The following is a 21,448-nucleotide window of genomic DNA, read 5'->3' on the forward strand; positions in this document are numbered from 1 at the left end:
GATCCCACTGTGTTCTGGTTAAATTATTTATTTATTTATTGATAATGTTTGCATATGGTGGTGTGTTCTTTATGACAGCTTTCCTAAAAATATATCCTATTCCTAAAATAATAAATATCCCAATATATTGCCTTACTTACAGTATCGCAACATATCGTATCACAACCCCTGTTTCGTGATATGTATTGTATCGCCAGATTCTTGCCAATACACAGCCTCTTCTTGCTCTTGTACTGACAAATACATACAAAATTATGTCAAAAATACCCGTCTTGGAGAGTATCCTCAAAAAAACTAAAATAATTTTTGGTCCCAAATTGTTTATCAATTTATGAAGAATCACTGTATGAAGAATTTTTAGGTATAATATGTCACAGTTTACTTTATTTTGCTATACTCACTTACATAAATTAACTATAGTGTCCTGCATCCACTAGTAAAAAAATAGAAAAAATTATATCTGGTGTCTAATTAATTTTTGGTTTGACTGTGGATTAATTCTTGTTAAAACTACAAAGTAATTCAGTCAAGAGAAGTGAGTGATTTTCTTTCTTTCATTTTCTTGGATTAACATTAAGGACCCTGACAGCAGCTTGTAAATTTGAATTTTGCTGCTTCATTGCATTGTGTTTTAGGGTTACCAGAAATGTCTATAAAATTACAGTGTACAATAAGGAATGGTTTGTAATCATCCCGTGCTTCATACAACTGGTGCTGTCATACTGTTCAAAACCATTTGGGCACCCAGCAATGTGTTAAAACAGACTCAGAACACCTTAGCAACTGCATAGTAATATCCTGCTAACCACTCACAACACCCTTCATGGATGCGGCGACCACACAAGCACCACTCATATTTTCGCCAAATCTAGTTGAAATTTGAAAATACACATTTCCAACCCCGTGTGGGAGTAGGGACCACATATGCACCCCTTACAAGAGACTGTTAGAGATCTCTTTGAGATTATGTAACCCTTCCTCACAAAAACACCCGAGGTTGACACATGCATTCTTCTTTTCCCAGAGCATCTTTTTCATCCGCTCGCCCTCCTCTGAAACCTTTCCCATCATCCACGCATCCATCCGGTCTGAAGCACTATGTCAGGGAAGGTAGACATGATAAAATAATCTAATCTCTTCTGTTCTTTTACCCCTGTCCTTTCATCATCTATCATTCCATCAGACGGTGAGAAGAGATTGAGGATCTGTCAGTGACAAGTCTTTCAAATGGAGGCTGTGCTCTGAGGGAACTTTGGGGGTGGAAGTGGAGGGCAGGTGGCCAGCCTTCCTTATATCAACTCGATCAGAATTAATGATCTAATCAGAACTAACTCAATGGAACAGGACTGTGCACACAGTCTTGTTGTAGTCTACATCACTCTGTCAAATGTCATTGTGTATTTAGGATTAGGATCCATGTACAAACAATAAAAAACATGTAGAATCCTTCTAAGGGGATTAAAGGAACAGCTCATACAAAAAAAAAACATAATAATATTATGTCATACAGACACATAAGATTATATTTTCTAGTGCAGAAAGTTTAATCTAAATAAAACCAAAAGTCCAATATAGGAATCTGGGAACACAATAAAGATTGATTTGGAGACATAACATGCTAACCATCTTCCAAAACCGCAAAAATAAAAGCTTGATGGTTTAACATTTGTAAATTAAGACAGCCATAAATAATAATAACAGTTGCACAGTAAAAAACAAAAAAAACGAATTGTATTTCTTAAATAGGTTTTTATTATACAGTAAAATATTACAGTAGCAATATTTCTTATATTTATTATTTTTATTTTTAATAACATTTATTGTTATTATTTTTATTATAGTTATCATCATATTGATGCATGATGACAAAATATTTGACCAAATTGTGCAGCTCAACAAACAAGCATCATAAACCTGGAGATTTAAGCATTTTTAACCGTAAACACAATTTTTATCAGAAAAAAGCATGAATAATTTTTTCCCCAAATCGTGCAGTCCTAGTATTTTCTTTCTCTGTTCTTCACATAAAAATATAATTATTCTTAATTTTGAAGCTTTAAAGCCATGGTCTCCATTCATTTTCATTGTATGGAAAAGAGCATCCGAGCAGCACTGAGATTCTGCAGAAAAAAAAAAACAAATCCTGTTATGCTCCATGGGAAAAATAAAACGTTTAAAAAAAATGTGAGTGCAAGGATGACAAAATGTAATTTTTTGGGTGAACAATCCCTTTAAGAATTGATACTATGCATTTTGTGTTTTTCTGCAGCAGGGACTGGAGCTCTTGTCAGGATAGAAGGAAAACTGGATGGGGCAAAATTCTTTAAATTCTTGAGGAAAATCTGCTGCCGTCTGCCAGAAAGTTGTCAATGGGAAGAAGGTTTACCTTCCAACATGACAATGACCCAAAGCACACAGCAAAACTGAGCACACAGTGGTTGAAGGAGAAAAAGATGAAAGTCCTTGCATGGCCTAGTCAGATCCCAGACTTAAACCCAATTGAAAATCTGTGAAATGACTTGAAGTCTACAGTCCACAAATGCTCACCATCAAATCTAACTGTACTTCAGAAGTTCTGCAAAGAAGAGTGGGCAAATATTGCAAAGTCTAGAAGTGCAAAGTTATTAGAGACAAATCCCGACAGACTAAAGACTGTAATTAAAGCAAAAGGTGGTTCATCAAAATACTGACACAAGCGAGTGATCCTTTTTCCAACTCAGTGATTCTCTTTTTTAATTTTTTTCTGACATGTTGGTGTTACATCTTTCACTTGGATGTTATAAGTTGCACTGAGTAAATACAGCTAGATAAAACAAAAACTGTCCATCTTCATTTCAGGCTGCAAAGCAATAAAATGTGATTATTTTAAAGGGGGTGATTCTTTTCTTTACCCACAGCAGTTGAAGTTATTTTTGGATCTCCCCCATCTCTAATACAACAACAAAAATGTATAATGCAAAAAATAAAAAAAGCAGTTGAAAAAAAGAGATGTGACTCAGAAAATCTGAGCTGCATTAAAACCAGAACCGTCAGCTGAAGTGTTCCAGGAGGCATCTGATGGAGTGCTATTTGCTAATCTAATACCTCTTGACAGCTCAGACCACTCCTGCAATCAAATGCATATTGAATCATAGTGATTTAAAAATTCCATCAAAGGCTATTTTATTAACATAACACAGTCTTTCATAGAAATGCTTAGATGTAGTGGCTATACACCAAGCACACTACAGGATATTAAAAAAACAATCCAAATATCACTAGTTTAAATGCTGATCTGGCACATTGGCATGTAGACGGCACATGTTTGCCTTGACCATGACTCATAATGACCCTAAAGGCCTGTATGTGTCTGTTTGTCCGGATGAGCACATCTCTCACTTGCCCTGGCCATCCTACCTCATGCCCACAGCATGTCTCAGCAAGTCTGAAGCATATTTAGCAGGACTGTCTAGACCACTGGCACACACACACACACACACACACACACAGCAAGGACAAATACTGTGAGTGATTTATACAACCATGCTAGACTGCAAACAGAATATTTAGTAATTTATTTATTAATTACTTCACAAAATTAATAAATAGACATTACAAAAAGTGGCTTTATAAGATTCATTTCGATGCCATTGAACATATTACTGACATATAGTTTATATAGTTCTGCCATCAAACAGTTTGACTGACTAACTACAGATCCTGTTAAGCTGCAACAGTGACTTTTTCAGCATGTTTGTTACAAAATTTGACTTAAAGCAAAGGCAATATCAGCTGTATGCATAAATAAAAGTACCCAAGCTACTAAATGAGTCAATGTCGGCGTCCTGCACTGACATTTAAAATGTTGCCTCTTTAAACATCTATTGTGCCTTCCAAAAAGCTATCTAGACCTGTTTAAATGTGCTCATTTTGTCCTTTTTAGCATGAACACTTAGTGTAGAAATACTGTGCACAATGACTCACAGTCTGGGAGATGTTGTCAACCAGCCAGTATCGAATAAGATTGCTTTCTACCTAAAACTGCTACATACTTCTTTGTGGTTCCATAAAGAACCTTTAACATCTATCAAACCCTTTTCATACAAAAGGCTCTTTATATGGGAAAAGGTTCTTCAGATTATTTAAATATTCTACACACTAAGAAAATAAACGGCTCTTTTAAGAACTGAAAGGAACCCAAAGGAACCCAAAATGCTTCTTCTATGGCATCACTGTGAAACTTCTTCAACCTTTAGTTGTAATATAAGGAAATGTGAAAGGAAACAAATGGGAATGTATACTGCACAGTGTACAGTCAACTATATTTTTAAATGATGTGTAAAACATCATGTATTATGCAATTCTGAATGTTTTAAACTGAAGTATGCTACACTGATGCAACACAGTGAGCTCAGTGACATTTAATTAAGCGGGTGCCGAGCTGTTATCATCTCAGAAATAAGAATGGTTATTTGCTATGCATTTTTTTGGAAAAATGTCCTAACTCTCAAGAGTCTGATTAAATAAGAAGAATGTTAAAAATTGCAGTTCATATTATTTTATAGTAATATATATATATATATATATATATATATATATATATATATATATATATATATATATATATATATATATATATATATATATATATATATATATATATATATAATAGGAATAGAAATAGTAATAGAAGCGAAGTATATTATGTCACAGTATGACTATTCCAAACAGGAATTTTGTCAAGATGAGAAAGATTTCTCTGAAACCAATTACCTCAAATGTCTCAAATGTTACTTTAGAGTACAAATAATATGAAAGACAAATTCTTTAAAACACAGAAATATCCTCGGTATACAGTAATAAGTATAACTGTTTTCAGCTTACAGTGGCGGATGTCAAGGCTGTGATATGTGACTTCAGCAGAGATTGGGATAAACACACAGGTGGTCTTCAACCATTTCCTTTACAGTTATTATTTGAAAATATTGGCTTGTGGTGCTTATTTTCAGAATACTGAAGAATGTATTCATGTTATAAAAATTGTATGCAAACTTCAAAGAAAATCAAGGAATTCATAGCTGCTCAGCATTGTATGGGAAAAGCAAATTATAGAACAAGGCCGACCAGGAACATTCTTCAGACTAATGCTCTCACAAAATCACTATTTCAGTGCCAGGTGCCAGGTTAAAAGGTTTCCTCTTTTGGTTTACAAATGTTTACTAGAGAGCATGAATATATCAAGCATTATGTTTTTTTCCAATGCGAATTGCTTCAAACTGTCTGCAAGATTCAGTTTCTAAAGAATTCAATCAAAGAACAAGAAAAAAAAATAAAAATCATACCCCACAACCAATGATTCTGGTACCCTGTTTGCATGCATTTGCTTTGGCTGTGGACCAACAGACATTGAAATAAGAACAGCCATACCCACACACACATTCGAGCACTACAGTGTGCAGTTAAACTATGAAAATGACTGGAGAAAAATCACAGCCAACAAGTGGCATCAGTTTGGGGCGGTACTGTCTGTTTGTTCAAATAATGACAGATGAGAATGGGATGAAAGGGATGGAAAAAAACCCTGCTCTGCAACAATCATTATTTACAGTATACAATACCATTTCATGCTTTTAGTTGCACTGTGACGACCGGTGCTGATCCTAGACTTCTGGAGGCCATAAGCAAAACTTTTTCAGTGGTGCCTGTCTGTGCGTTCATGCCCCCAATCTCTTGACCTGTTCTTTCAGAGCAGTTTCACTGTCAACAGTGAGCTGAAACAGTCAGTAATACAAAAAAAAGGACGAAAATGACAAACAATAGGACAAATACAATAGAAAAAAATATACAAATAAAATAAACAATTTTGCCTATAATAGCCTATCATACAGACACTGACTAAAGCATTGCATAGACTTCAGCATATAAATAAAATTGATCTATAACAAAGTTATGAACAATATTCAGTGAAGAGCAGTGCATAATTCTCAGGATTAACATTAATTACAGACAGCAGCAGGTTTAGGCTATACAGAAGGATGCAGTAATGGAATGCACAGATCTAATATTACTGACCTGCAGTAGATTACTTTTCAAACCATTTATGTGCACGCTTTTAACTTTTTTTTTTTAAGTATCTAACAAGGCCAGCAGTCACATTAAATGTTTACATGTATATGACAGTCACATTACATGATCTGACTGCTTTGGAGGTTATGTGAGAGGGTGACAGTGCACTGCATTAAAGGAAAGGAACATTCATGTTTTCATAATCGCTGGTAGCCAAAATCAAGGAGCCCCCCTGATGGTTCGGGGGCCCTACGCAAAATGCGTAATTTGCATTTAGGGAGGATTGGCTCTGATGACGACAACAACAACAACAACAATAATAATAATAATAATAATAATAATAATATGCACATAATAATAATAAAAAAAACTATTTGTTAGGGTTAAAATTCTACTTCTTTTGGCAAATTTCTCTCTCTACAAGGTCTAATCCTAATGCAAAACACCCCACATGCAAAGCATCTGTTGTCTTCAAAATATTTCCACAAACAGTAGCAACATGGGTGGAGTCATCCACAGGCACAGGTGCTGTTGACATTCCGCACATGTTGTGAGTCAAGAAAACAGAGACAGAAGCAGCAGCATAGGATCAGAATAGTCTCAGCCTCAGACGTCATGCCCACGGACCATTAACTGAACGTCTGATGTATACAGCACACAAAATTGGAAACACTTTGGGAGTTTCGAAGTCGTCATCAGATTGGTGGAATTATACAAGTTTCCCGGGAGACATGCGTGTCGCGTTATTTAAAGTTCCGCCTGGAAACAAATATGGCGTGACGCCAAACCCCCTCACGTTAAAAGATAGCCGTTGTGTTTACAACTGTGATAATGAGTGCTTATCAGGATTAACTAAACGCTGGATTTTTAAAAGTATGTGAAATATTTTAAGTTTGCGGCATAGAATCTTTAAAATACGTCTAAGAGTTTTACAAACGGTCTGTTATTGTGGGGACATTTCCACGCCCCTAAACATGACACAGCATAAACCGAAACGTGATTGATTGCTTTATCTGCCAGTCATATGGCCTCTTGGGCGGTCCTTGCAATTCAAAGCGGCCAAGGTTCCTAGACCTTCTGCCGTCAGTCTGAAGGTCTGGCTATGCAAGACTAGGATCAGAATACTTGTAAGTCATATTATTGTACCCTTATCTTTATAACAGCTTCATTAATGATTCAGATGCTAAAGTCTTTAGCCAAAGTCAACATGCAATGGCATTTGCAACCTATTTTATTTCAGAAAAAGTGAGATGAGAAACAGAAAGGAGTACAAATTACACAGTGAGAGTGAGAAATGGAGACAAAGAAGAACAAAAACTGAGAGACAGAATTGTAAATATTAGGCAACACATTAGTGTGACATGGGTTTTTGGCCCGACCCTTGGTCTCCTTCTCTGAGCGGTTCTGTACTTTAAGCCCAGCGCCCTCAAATATCTGCAGGGGCCCGGTGTGTCCCCCTGAGGACCACTGTTTAAATCTTTCACACTGAGAAATCATTACTCATATTGTGCTTGGGGTGTCCCCACTGACCCCAGCACTATGACTAATAGACTGTTTTACTGAGCTTGTCTCTTCTCCCCCAGAGGAGTGGCAGTGTAGAACAAGAGAGAGAGAAAGGAAAGAAATAACCATGTAATATCTCAGTAGATTAGTCCCAGTGACTATTACATATTCAATGCCCTCCTTCTGAAGTCTCTCTCTCTCACACACACAAACACACACACACACACACACACGCAGAGAGACCACTGAATTCCACCAGCATGAATTTTTAAAGCAGTGATCAAAGTAAATATATGTTACATTTATATATTATTTATATTAACATTCATATTTATGTATGTGTAACCATTTATATTCACATTTATGTTCTTAAGGATAAAATGCTTGATTCTAAAACCATTAAATAATTGCTAATTTTCTTATTAATTTTTAATTCTTATAATTATGTTCGTGTTTTTAATTGGGACATATTTAAATAACTTAAACACCTACAAATATCTACACAGATTCAACTCTCACCAGATAGATAGATAGATGGGAATCTCACACAAGCACATTATCTTTAATGGACACTGACAAGAAACCATTTCCTCTGCTTGTTACCTTGAGTTACAATGGTGTTATCCAACTATCTGTCTACAAAAGTGATGTGAACTGTTTTTATAACCTCTGCTTTATCCAATCTATCATTTCTACCACCCACATCACCTCATTTCTTGGAGGTCAACAGACAGTCCATCATCAGCTCTTCCATCATTACGTTTCATTTTCAAACCATATAGGGTCACCTAAAGACTACAAGCTCCAGTATGCTTTATGTCAGTAATTTAGTGATAGTAATACACATTGATTTTGACTTGTCTTTGACAGAAATCTTTGGATAGAGGCATCAATTTTTGCACTGATTCAATGCATTAACAAAAGCCACAAACTACTAAAATATGTGTCTTACTTTTTTTTTAGGATATCCATTTAAGTTCACATCTAGTTAAGGTAAAACTCACTCTTAACAACACAACATCATTAGCCACTGTCGGGCTTTCAACGGGCCAGGCCAGAAGCTCTACAGCACTAAAACCCGCCCTTTACATGCCTCTCTAGAACAATGTCACAAAACCTCATCATTTCACCAACAAAGAGAAGTTTTTAATAGAAAATAAATAACTGGAACTTGCGAAATCACAAAAATAACATGATAAAGCGGCCGATTGTTTGCATTTTTTGTTGTTTACTTGAAGATTTAAAACCAAAGCATCAATGTTTTAACAGTTTTACAATAAATGATACATTGATCATAATGAATTAATTCAGTCACACCTGTTTCTGTTTATTGTAGTCACAAACAGTATTTTTAGCTCTACATCACATTTAGGAATCATTTCTATATAGGTCCAACAACAAAGATGGTGCTGTAAGAAGTACAGCAGGTGGGATTTTGCAACAACACAGAATTGTAAGAACATCTCAGTCCTAAAAGTGGTTCTGATCACAAAAGGTTTTGCTGTTGTATCTTAGGCCTGCAGGAAACTGTGATGAATGGGGCGGGGCCTAGAGCCGTGGGAACGGAGCGAGGCCGGTGGAGTAATTGAAAATGAGAGACACCTGCACCACTCACCAGTCTCGAGTCCCATGGAGGAGCTCCGGAAGGATAAGAGGAGGAGTAACGACAGTTGTGTGTTTATTTTATCATTAAAGTTTTTATTTAAATGTTCACCGGTTCCCGCCTCCTTCTTCCCGACTTACAAATGTTGTTACAGAAACATTCACTCTCCCTCTTCCAGTCACACTCTCCATAGTGTACACTCTGCATCCTTGGCCTTGATTGCCCTTGCTGAAAATACTTGCTGCCTGAAGTCCTCAACACAAAACATGTCCTTGTCCCAAACTATTAGTATTTTTTGGCAAGCATATGTAATTTAGCACACCTCAGCAGTAGATGTTTTAACAGATTTAAACCTTTTTGGTATATGAACCCATCTTGCAAACTTTTAATCATGTCTTCATTTATTTTTGCTACTGTTTACAATTCCTTGTATGTTTGGAGTTCATCATGTCCCATTGACCAAGACTTTTAATATTTAAAAAAAATCAAAATCTAGGATATATCATTTAATCTCTATATATATATATATATATAGAGAGAGAGAGAGAGAGAGAGAGAGAGAAAGATTTTTTTCCTAAATGTCCACAGGGTGTCCATAGTTGAAGAAACACAGATATGTGTAGCTGTAGATATAAACAGTCTCTATTGACTGCTTCATCCTCATCTTACATGAACCAGTTATAATCATAGGCCATCATGATGCAACTCACAAAATTGTTGCAATTACAAAACCTTAATTTAGGCTGCATTCACACAATAAGAAAGTGTTCAAGTCAGATTTTCTGCTCAAATCCTATTTTTAGTCAAACTGTTTACATTACTTTTATAAAGTGACCCATATCAGACTGTACTTAACATACAATGCACTCTTATTTTTCATGATCTTCTTAAAATCATCAACAAATGCTGAAATATCCTTGAATATAATAGATTTTGTTATTATAGAAAATTAGAAGAACCTTTCTAGTCTATATATTCTGATACACATTTTAACTACCATTGTCACTCGCCACCGTCATTGTTACAAGTGTAACATTTAAAATCTAATGTAATTTAATAAATATATAGTTAAATCAAACACATGCAATTTCTGTGTACTTCTTCAGTACTTCAAGCAAACAATATCAAATTAGACTGATGTAATAATGGTATGTATTTGCATTCACACACACACACACACTTACAAACACAAAAGAAACAAGATTAATGAATAGCAATCTCCCTTGCATAAGGGTGTTTTTGAGGAGACAGCATTCAGGTTACTCTATTTCCCTTCTACTTTTAAAAATACACACATTATCTCTTCCTCATAGATTCTGCTCACTTAGCATTCAGCTCTTCCATCTTTGTCCTCTCATCCATTTATTTCTCATCTATAGCCGGGCCTAAAGCTTACAACAGCACTGAACTTTCAGCCTTGGCCAGCAGCTAGACTGAACAGTCAATACTCCTCCACTCGCTCTGACTAATCGAATAGTGTTATTTTTCTGTAGTGGAAAGTGCTGCGGGGTCATTAGACTTGTAAGATGGGGAAAAAGCCAACAATCAGGAAATAGCTGCAGGAACTCTTGCCCTCCGTAGCATCTCAACAGCTGTCCATCTCTTTAAACAGACAGACCACAGAATAATGCAAGCCACAGGCGGGGAAAGCAGAGGGGGTGAAGGGTGTTAAAGAAAGACAGCAGGGAAAGAAACAAGAGGGAGAGGAGAGGATGAATAAAGGATGAAAGAGTGTGAGAGAGAGAGATGGAGAAGGTGAGAGTGCGAGAGCGAGGGAGTGGGAGAGGAATGGGGGAGGCAGATAAGAGACGCTAAGGGGACAGAAGGGAGGGTGGAACACGTGTGATAACAGTGTGGAAGAACCAGGGCATTGGACAAACACTGTTCGTACGTCCCACTACAGGCTCAACCAAGATTCAGACACTTCTTATAGTTACACATTCTAAAATATAAAAGGCGGTAAGTGAAAAGTTAGTGATAGTGTTTAGAAAAGCTCACTCACGTCCTTTTACATTGGATTTGTGAGAACTGATATCAAGCCTATTAACAGCAGTATACCTCTGCATGTAGCAATATAATAATGTTGAATATGCCCGAAAACACAATGAATATGAATTGGACCACAAAAACATTTTTAGAGAAGTAGTTCACCCAAATATTGAATCTCTCTCATTCCAAACCCAAAATTATAGTTTTTTCTTCCATTAACCACAAAGCAAAGCTGCAAGCTACTCTTATTCAAACAACGAAAGTAAAGGGGACAGGTTATCAAGCTCCAAAAAAGCACCACAAAAGTAGTCTATATTCCACTATATTCCAAGCCTTCTGTCATCACACATTGCTTTGTCAGAAAAAGAGTTAAAAATGTTGGTTATTGGCGGAAAATCTTCTTCATTGGTCTCAAAGCACATTCAAGCCTCAGTTCGATACAAAACTGGACCATAAGTCACCAGAAATGTGATGATAAATGATGCTTGCCATTACTGAGGTCAAATCACATACTAAGGTGTTTTTAAAGTGCTTTTACAGCTTTTGCTTACTTTTTGGAAACTTGACAACACAAATCACTTTTATTATATGGAAAAGAGCAAAAAAGAACATCTCATTTGGGCCACAGAAGAAAGACAGGTTTGAAACAACATGAGCTGAGAAAATGATCAATACTATTCCTTTAACACACTGGAAAAGCATCACAGTTTGAAGCCTTATAATAAAGCAGAGGTAGATTTGACTGATTCAAAAAGGCAGGCTCACAACAGCAAGCTTGTTAAGTTATTTTCTGAGCGCGTCTCTCAAAAGTCCGCAAAAAAAGCAGCATGGTTCATTTTTAATGGCAAGCTACTCTATTCTACTCTTCACACACCTAGAACAATGAAGCTTTGCTGCAACAGCAACGACAACAACCACAGACACTCGGTCCGAATTAAATAATGAAAGACAAAATTAAGCTCGAAAAAGGAAAATTTGAGGAAGCGTTTTAAACTAGCCATTAATTTGCTATCAAGTGCATTTTGATACAAGACTAAATGGACAGCTTGATAACATGCACAGTAGTTCATTCACATATAGCCTAATATAAATGCGTCTCTGCTCTAATGTGGCATTTAAGATAAAACAAACTTTCACATCATTGCAGAAAAAAACGTATAAAGCATCATAAAGTAATGTGGCTTACCAGTAGCTTTGCGGAATCTCACTCAGATGATGCTGGGACAGGTGTAGTCTTCGAAGAAAGGTTGGCGTTTCTAATGGTTGTTGGGCGTAATAGTGGTAAAATAGCAAAATGATGAGGTTAAAGAAAAACGACCGGCTGCTTAGGTTATTTAGTTAGCTAATTGTAGCGTAAATAAACAAAATATGTTCTGAGCTCTGTTCCCTCAGAGATGATGCCAGTGAGGAGCGAGTGCGGCGCGTTTCCTCTTTCAAAGAATCAAGCCGAGGCTACAGTAGCCTACAGAACGCCCGCGTCACGTGATCATCACTCCTCACTGTCTCACAGCACGCGGACTACACTCGAACACATTTTACTATCTGCTGAAGATTTGATTTATTCTCTAGGGTTTATAGAGTGTAGTTTTATTTTTATTTTTTTTAAATTAAACTATTTTACTTTTTTTGTATTTTTATTTTTGTATATGCACATTTAAGTTATCATATTAATTGCGAGACTAGATTGATTATTTCAACTTTTAAAAATGTATTTGTCACACTGCATTACTATTTTAGTGAAACGTAAAAAAGCCAGTCACAGCGCAAAAAAATACACCGTTCTTACATATTAACTTTTTTTTCTACTACGTGTTTAAAACAATGCTAAAAACACATTGTTTGTTAAAGTCAAATTTGTCTTAGTCGTGTAACTAGGCCTACATGGAAATTGTTTTTTAAAAATTGTCCTGAAATATTTAAAGTAAAAGTAGGCCTAGCTCTATCTAATATTTTGCAGAAAATTGTACATTTAAAAAAAAAAATTAAACAGCATGAATACAAAGATTGTATTACATGGATTTTCAAGTGTGTGGATAACCAGTATAATGAATTAATCTATTAAAAACATGAAAAGATTTGGATGTTTTGTCCCTGAATCCATTAAAATGAATTTACACAAACCCATAGAAACAACTATAGCTCACAGTTCTCTCATTACAATGTAAATGTTTTCAAACACAAGAACCATTAGTTCACTCTCATAGTCACTTACACATTTTTTAACCCATGAGGAAACCACTCACTCTGATGTATAATTATGTTCTCACCAACTACTCGTGGTCCATCGAGCAACAGCTAAGTGGCTGTTAACTACTGCACACAGAAACCCATTATTAATGGCATTGCCTTTGTCATCTCTGCCACAGCCCTCAGTCGTTGCATGTATGACACATTCTGAGTATTATTTTTTTTTACATAGAAATAAGAGACCCTGTATTAGAAATAATTTCCTGCTGACTGTTTCTTTGACTTTTAAATACATGCAAAAGAGCCTCTGGCAATGAAATCTCTGCTCATGTTGTGGCACCAATTAGTGAGCTTTACTGCCAGCCTAATTGAAGCATAATTGGGTTGTTCGTTTCTGGATAAATTTAAAACCAACACAAGATAAAAAGAACAAAGGTGCATGCCATGAATAACATTTGCAATACTCTAATATGTGCACCATTGCCCACTTGTGTAGCCGGCTCAGGAAAAATAGCAGCATGGGTTTTGGCAAGAGAAAGAACAAATCCAGGATTTTATTCTCAGCTGGATCCCAAAGAGATATCTGCCCTGCAGCATCCTCCGCACCAGCATTTGTTAGTTTTCAATTCAAGCATGTGTATTTTTAGTGTGTGTATATTATGTAGACATAGGTGTGTTGAGGATCCAACAAAGAGCTCAGAGCCTCCAGCACCGAACAATTGCCAACAATAAAGACGTATGTTCTTTCACAGTCTGTGAGTTTTTATCTATCTCTTTGGCAGTCTGCCACCTCCTCTGTGCTCCCACACACACAGGTAATTTTGGAGCAGTGTGTAGGCAGCCCGGTCCAGATTTCTAATCATAGTAAGATCCAGATCAATAGGTGCCTAAAAGACGGAGTTTGCAGCTGAGAGCAGCTCTAGGAAAACAAAGCAATGAATACATGCTGTGGAGAGGAGACTAGAGAGAGAAACAGAGGCATATGTGGGAAATTTCGAATTTCAAAAGTAAATCCTATACCATTTTCTTTTTCGGTGTACAACATTACTGTAGCTCAAACAGTAGAGCATGGACTCAGATACTAGGGAACCTTCTCTAAACTTTGGCTATAATTCTGGTCATCAAATAACATTAAAAGAATAATGTTGCAGTTACTTTGACAATTATTCATGAATTTACCAAAGTATTACAAATATAGTATGTAACTGGAAAATTATTGAGGCTGTACTGGCAATGCTTTTAGTTAAAAAGTTTATTAAAAAGAACATTTTAGAACATAATTTTGTTTGAAGGGGTGCTAGCAACACCAAGGTCATGGGTTTGATTCCCAGAGAATGGATGCACTGATAGTGAAAAAAATGAAAGTGAAAGTGACGTGACATACAGCCAAGTATGGTGACCCATACTCAGAAGTTGTGCTCTGCATTTAACCCATACAAAGTGCACACACACAGCAGTGAACACACACACACACCGTGAACACACACCCGGAGCAGTGGGCAGCCATTTATGCTGCAGTGCCCGGGGAGCTGTTGGGGGTTCGGTGCCTTGCTCAAGTGCACCTCAGTCATGGTATTGCCGGCCCGAGACTCAAACCCACAACCTTAGGGTTAGGAGTCAAGCTCTCTAACCATTAGGCCACGACTTCCCCCAAATTCCAATTACTTTGAATGCAATGTATATTACTTTGGATTAAAAATGTCTGCTAAATATAATAAAGAAGCTGATGCTCATGATAGCATGAAAGACTAAAAACAACATACCATGAGTCTTAAATGCGCAGAGGGTGAAAATGTTTTGCTTTCCAGTGTTCACTTGACCTTAACTGCCAATCCTTCAATAAATTCTAGATATATTTTGCCCAGAGATATTTATGAATACTTTTACTGCAGCAGAAGGCACCAGTGAGGACTGGAATGATAGGACACATAGAGAGTCACAGCAGGGATGCCAGAAAGGTTTCACCTTGGTTTGAGCCTGACTGATTGCCCACCTCACTGTAAATATTAAGTGAACGACTCCTTTGGACTGCCAGTCCCTACAGCACATTCAATCAGCAATCATTAAAGCCTTACAAAAAATAAAAACAGAAATACAAAACTCGCTGGCATGATGCTGTATGGTTGGTATGCCTTTGCTGTGCAGCTGCTAATGTTTTTTATCATGTTTTTTATGTTTGCTAATGCATTCTGTTTTGTTGGTTACTCTTAAAGAGCCCACCTCATACTCTCTGGCTATAAAAATCAGTTTGGACCCCACACACCCAGCCCACTCTCTCTCTGAACAGTTGCGCTCTGGTCAACAAGAACAGTTTTTTTTTTTGCCGCAGGCTATATTCAGCTTGAACAATTAAAACTTTCATAGCCATACATTGTCCATCATAAGTGACACATTTATACATATAGCATCTAAAAATTGTACAGTTGTTAATTACATAAAGTGTACACTTAAATAACATATCTACAAATTCATTAAAAAACTTGTTTTTTTTCTCTGTATTTCAACTCCTTCATTGCATTATTTAATTTTCTGTTATATATATATATATATATATATATATATATATATATTTATTAGTGTTATATTTCATCTCTACTGTGTAATGTATGTCTGCTCTATCATGTATGTTTGCACTTTGTCTGTACTTTCTTCTGCACCGGAAGCTCCTGTTGCTAAGACAAATTCTTTGTGTGTCTAAAAGTATACTTGGCAATAAAGCTCTTTCTGACTTCTGATAGATATGGCTGAGGTCCTTCATCCTGAGTCTGGTATTTTTCCACTTGTTTTTTTGTCAGCAAGTCCAAAATGGCCTGTCTGATTGCTTTCAAAACTAATAATACCCTTTTCCTCAACAAACCATATAATTTAGCTAGCACCTCATTCATGTCTGTAGCACAAAGAGTGAATGAAAAGGTAATACTTAAGAGTTTTCAAAACTTCGATTTAATCAATACCTAGGCATTTATACTCTATTCCTTGTCAGCAAAAGCATGTGCATGTGAAACTATGGGAATTTGTGGCAACGCAAATGATTTCATTTGACACTATGTAAAATCCATGTCTTTAATTTCTCATCTTATTTCATACAATCTGGAGGGTGGTTCAATTGTCCACAGGATCTAGAGAGCACACAATCTATACAGTGACCCAGAATGCACTGCAGGAACATAAGAGTCCACTTTAGTTTCAAAATGAGATAATTGGGGAAATGAAAAAAGCTCCAGTAGAGATAATGACCTTCAGTCCCAGAACATGGTCACATCAGAGTGCAATAAGCAAGGGGACGCACTATCGTCATTGTGACCTGAATCTACACAAAGCCTGCTTGTTAGTGGAGCTGTTACTGAACAGACAGACAGAGAGTAAGTGAGTGAGAGAAAGAGGCACATAATGATGTCTCTGCGAGGCACACTACTCGATGTTGTCTTAACCTTTGACAAAGAAGCATGAATGATCCCTACAGGAGTAGTGCAGTAAGCATTCAGAATGACTGTTGCAAACCTTGGCATGGGAATCGTTCTGGTTTCATTTAAGATTTTTTTTTTGTAAAGAATAAATATTTTGAAAAAAAAAAAAAAGAACTGGAATTCCATTGCCAAATGGTGAGATATTTTCAACAATTAATACATTTGGAAACAATTCTTGCAAACGGTTCTGCTTCACTCAGAATTATTTTTTTTTTTTACATCTGAGGTTAACGAATGTGCTGAATTACAAAGCAATATAACGACAGTAACAGCCAATGAACTTTGTTAAAACTAGGAATGAACTTTATTACTGCACTTTAGTAGCCTAGCAAAACACAATATGTACAGATTTCTTGTTCCAAAAGGACAAAAGAAAACCACTTCAGCTGAAAGTGAAAAAAAAAAAAAGTTTATGAAATTGGAAATGGAACTGCAAAAGTGCTCAGACTACTTTTGACGAAACGCCACGATTTATAGTTATAGTGTGCAAATAGTTATTTGCACATGACACGCATAAAGTTTGGCTTTAGCATGTTACTAAGAAAACGCTGCATACTACAATAACATAACACATACTGTTATATAATATAAATACTGTGCAGATTTTTTTTTTTTTTTTTTTTTTTTGAACTTATTGCAGTGCATTCAAAGACTTGCCTTTGTTGCAAATCTACAATCATATGATTCCTTAATGTTAGGCAGCTCACTAGTTTTGGAACAAATCCTAAAGTGCAAGACTTTAATTTACAATGAAATACCTGCTGAATAATCATTTAAGAGGATTTTGAAGTTGGTGGGGGCTGGTTCATGCTGGTTTAGAGCCCTGTGGAAAGAGACATCAGTGTTTGTGAAGTGTATGAGGTGGGCAGCACTTCGATGGAGATAAAAAACTGCACTCCTTCAGGGGAATAAAGCACAGATATAAATTGTACACACATAGACAGCCGGACAGTGTGGGAGAGAGCTGCTTTCTCTGGACTGTTAACCCTACTGATCGATACAATCTGATCTACTGAACTGTAGAGTTTTAAGAGGAGGGCAGGATATATATGTGTGCAGTTCTTTGTATGTCCATGCAATAACAGAAGTGAGATGAAAATTATTAAAAATGCAATAAAAAGTCTTTGTCACTCTTGAATCATAATTAAACAGACAACAAAAACACTTAATTATGGGCTGATTTAAACTAAAAGGTCGAAAGGTTTTCTGTGTGTAAGTGAGTGTTTGTGCATGTTGAATGACAGCAGGTTAAACAAATGGACAGATGAATCAGAAAGACAGACTGCATTTATCACACTCTCATCTCCATGGAAACGAAAGGGTTCCATGTTAACATATTAGAAAGCTGTTAACAAGATATGGTGTTTTGTCCAAACAATCTAGAACTTTTCCAGACTTGGATAAACAAGAAAGGACTTGATTTCCATCTTACAATAATTAAAAAAAAATCTAATAATTTTAAATATGTTACATTTCATTTATAATAATAATAACAAATTATAAAATAAGCACTAAGTTATCATCAAATAAATTAAGAATTTTTTTAATAAATTCTATTCACAGACACAAGTGGTTTCCAAACAGCATTATCATCATTAAAAGGTGACAAAAAATGAAAGTGTTTCTTCTGTGCTCTTTGGGTGTTTGTGGTCAATACATTTCCGAATAAGCCTTTGGAGTAGAAGCTGATCCTACATACAGTATTGTTCTCTGTATCAAAATATTTGGGTGCATTTGATCCAGGTATTAATTTCCTGAAGTGGAGGACCAAAAATTGAAGATAGCCTCACTTTGCATTGTCAAAGTGGTCCTTTGGAGCAGGGTTTGAGAGCTCGAACACTACTAATCTTTGGATCAAAGGTTGAGCGTGATGGGGATTGCAGGCTGAAAGGAAACATATGACAGCATGGCACTATATTTCCATACTACAACCCCCCACAGGGACTGTACCAGGTTCAGAGTACTGATGAATAATTCATTTGTTTTCTGTCTTTCCTTTTTGGCCTGCTTATTTTTTCTCTGGCTGGCATTCTTTATCCCTCACATCCCTCATATTTTCCCTCCCTCTCTTTCTTTCTCCCTAGAGCCCTTTCCAACAGTCTGTACTGTCGTTCTGGTGATCAGCCTAATGACAGTCAATCATTCTAATTTGCCAAGCAATTGTGAGAAGCTGTCTACAGCAGCTATAGTGCATAATTTGTTTCACAGGAAGTCAGCAATCCATATACAATTTTCTGTTTCAGAGATAAAAATATTTCTGTCACGCAATCACTCTGGCGTCAAAAGATGCAATCAGTCTGAAAACCAATATTTTTTTTTTTTTTTTTTTTGCATTTCTCTTGTCACAGGCACAAATAAGCACATAGACAAGTCTCTTGATAAACAGGGCACACAGACCCCTAAAATACACTTTAGATCAATATTATAATGCATTTAATGCTTTAGCTATTTTATTAACATTTCTTTGTTTAGTCTCATACCCTATGCTAAAATAAGTATTGGTGTCAAAGGGCCTTTTGGCCTACTTCGTGAAAATATTTTAATGCAGCGAAGTGTCATTGCTGGTCTTATCAAATTATTATAAAAAAAATCTAAAAATGCTTACTGATTCATAAATGTAGAGGCCTGTAATTGCAGTGTGTGAAATGATTACCTGAGAAACAGCTGAGCAGCTGCATAAACAGAAGTAGCTGAAAATGTGTGGTACTCTTCACAGTTCAAAAATGCAAATTTGAGAGTATTCCAGTTTTAAATTTCAGGGGAATTTTTCATATGCCATAAAGTCATGAAGTGACAGTGCAAACACACAAGGTATATTACTATTCACACTTGTATTTGAAAATAAACATACAATACATTTCAATTCTTATTTTAATTCTTCCTATTGTTACAGTTAAAAATCCACAATTTGTTTAGGAAATTTTGAATATTAAATGTAATGAAGTATTGTCAACAGCATATTTTAGAAATGATAGATTTTATATACATTTTAATGAAATATTCTTTTTATTTTATTAAAATAAAAATTGTGAAAAAAAAATGTAAAAATCTACTTTTATCAGTTAGCCTATACAGCTATGATGTTCTGTATAATAAATAATAAAGAAACCTTTTTGTATGTAACATCAGAACTAGTAAGGAGACTGGTCAGTGTGTTGTGTTAGCAACTGATGGCAAACAGTGTTTTTTTTCTCTCTTTGTTTACAGTGCCTGACACATGTTCAGACAAATCCATATACATCAGAAGTCGGTGTTCCACATCTTATTAAGAACCTTAGAGCTTGTTAGATGAACAAGTGAGCTTGGTTGCCTTTCAAGTACAAATGAAAAACTGCTTCTTCATGACTTGCTTTCCAAATAATGAATAAATCACCCAGCAGTTTGAACTGGACGAAGAATGTATCGGACATAAGCTTTAACCTGATGTCTTTTGAAACAAGAAGCCATGTTCTGGTCTGGGAACTCACTTGAGATTGTTTTCATCCTCATTTTCACATGCATCTGTGTGTGTGTGAAAGACAAAAAGAGCAAATTGAGTAGTCTTTCCTTGATTGTTTGATCTTATAGCTGCTATAAACAAACTATACACTGACACACGTGCACACACACTTACACACATGCACACACACATGCAGCTGGTTTCCTTGGCAACAGCAAAAAGGCACTTAAAATCAAATTTTGGGAACTGCTTCTCGTTTCCTCACATTCTTCATCTGTTTTTCATTCCGGATGACCTTTATGTGATTGTGCCTTGCATAAGTGATTAAATAATCACATTTTCAGTTACAATTGGGCCTGACACCATTTACAGTGTGTATCTGTGACCCTGAGCAAAACATCTGGGTCTGATAAAGCAATGTAATCTATAAAGCAGACAGGAAATAAATGATCACTGCATGTCGCCTAGCTTAATTAATCAAGGTGCACAGATTGGTTATAGAGATTGTAAGCTTACAACACTGCAATCTTAAAATCCCCATGAATATTTAATGGAGGTTTTGTGGATTTTATTCTGTCTGCATTTTATATATTCAAAATTTCCTCTTGCAGGAAAATGGACCAGAAGTACTTATAATGCATCTTGCGCTCAACATTTTTTGCCCAATCAAATGCTCTCTAGAATAAGAAAGCCCCTCCCCTAAAATAACTTGATGTGACAAGTAGCTAATTTTATGTAACAGCAGTAACATTAGCTAAAACATCACAATCTCACAACAATTTGTAACTATTTTACATTTTGAATGGTGATTATGTTTGGGAGTGGACCTTCATGCATACTTTTTAAGTACGATTTCTTTTATTATTTATTTATTTTGATATTTATTTTTTAAGATACGAAACTTAGGAAACTCATTGCCACAACAAAATATGTGAAAGCTATAATTCAGATTCGTTTTCATTGTTCTTACAGCTTGTGAACAATTAGCTGGTATATTTATTGATATATCTGTAGCAGTAGAACTATTTTGCTGAAACAAAATAAAGCAAATAAAGTATATTATAGTTGGGGGTCTTTGTCAAGCTCTATTAATGTCTCATTAACAAGACATGGTCAAAATGGCTCTAAATGCAAAAAGCTGCCCGTAAGGATGTACTATTGATTTGGAATGTTTCCTTCAAGGTGAACAAGGCGAATGTGACATTTTAAACATTC

General features: G+C 35.9%; 1 protein-coding gene across 2 annotated transcripts in view; it reads right to left on the bottom strand.

Moving 5' to 3' along the window:
• Window positions 1–12,631, bottom strand: part of LOC109091554 (rap1 GTPase-activating protein 1-like) — a 70,756-nt gene extending 58,125 nt beyond the window's left edge. For both annotated transcript variants that reach the window (XM_042758838.1, XM_042758835.1), the window contains exon 1: window positions 12,327–12,631. The gene's annotated coding sequence lies outside the window, so the exon portion shown is untranslated. The remainder of the gene's footprint in view (window positions 1–12,326) is intronic.
• Between the last annotated feature and the right edge of the window lie 8,817 nt (window positions 12,632–21,448).

Source organism: Cyprinus carpio, chromosome A6 (assembly GCF_018340385.1).
Source record: "Cyprinus carpio isolate SPL01 chromosome A6, ASM1834038v1, whole genome shotgun sequence".
NCBI classification, from domain to species: Eukaryota; Metazoa; Chordata; class Actinopteri; order Cypriniformes; family Cyprinidae; genus Cyprinus; species Cyprinus carpio.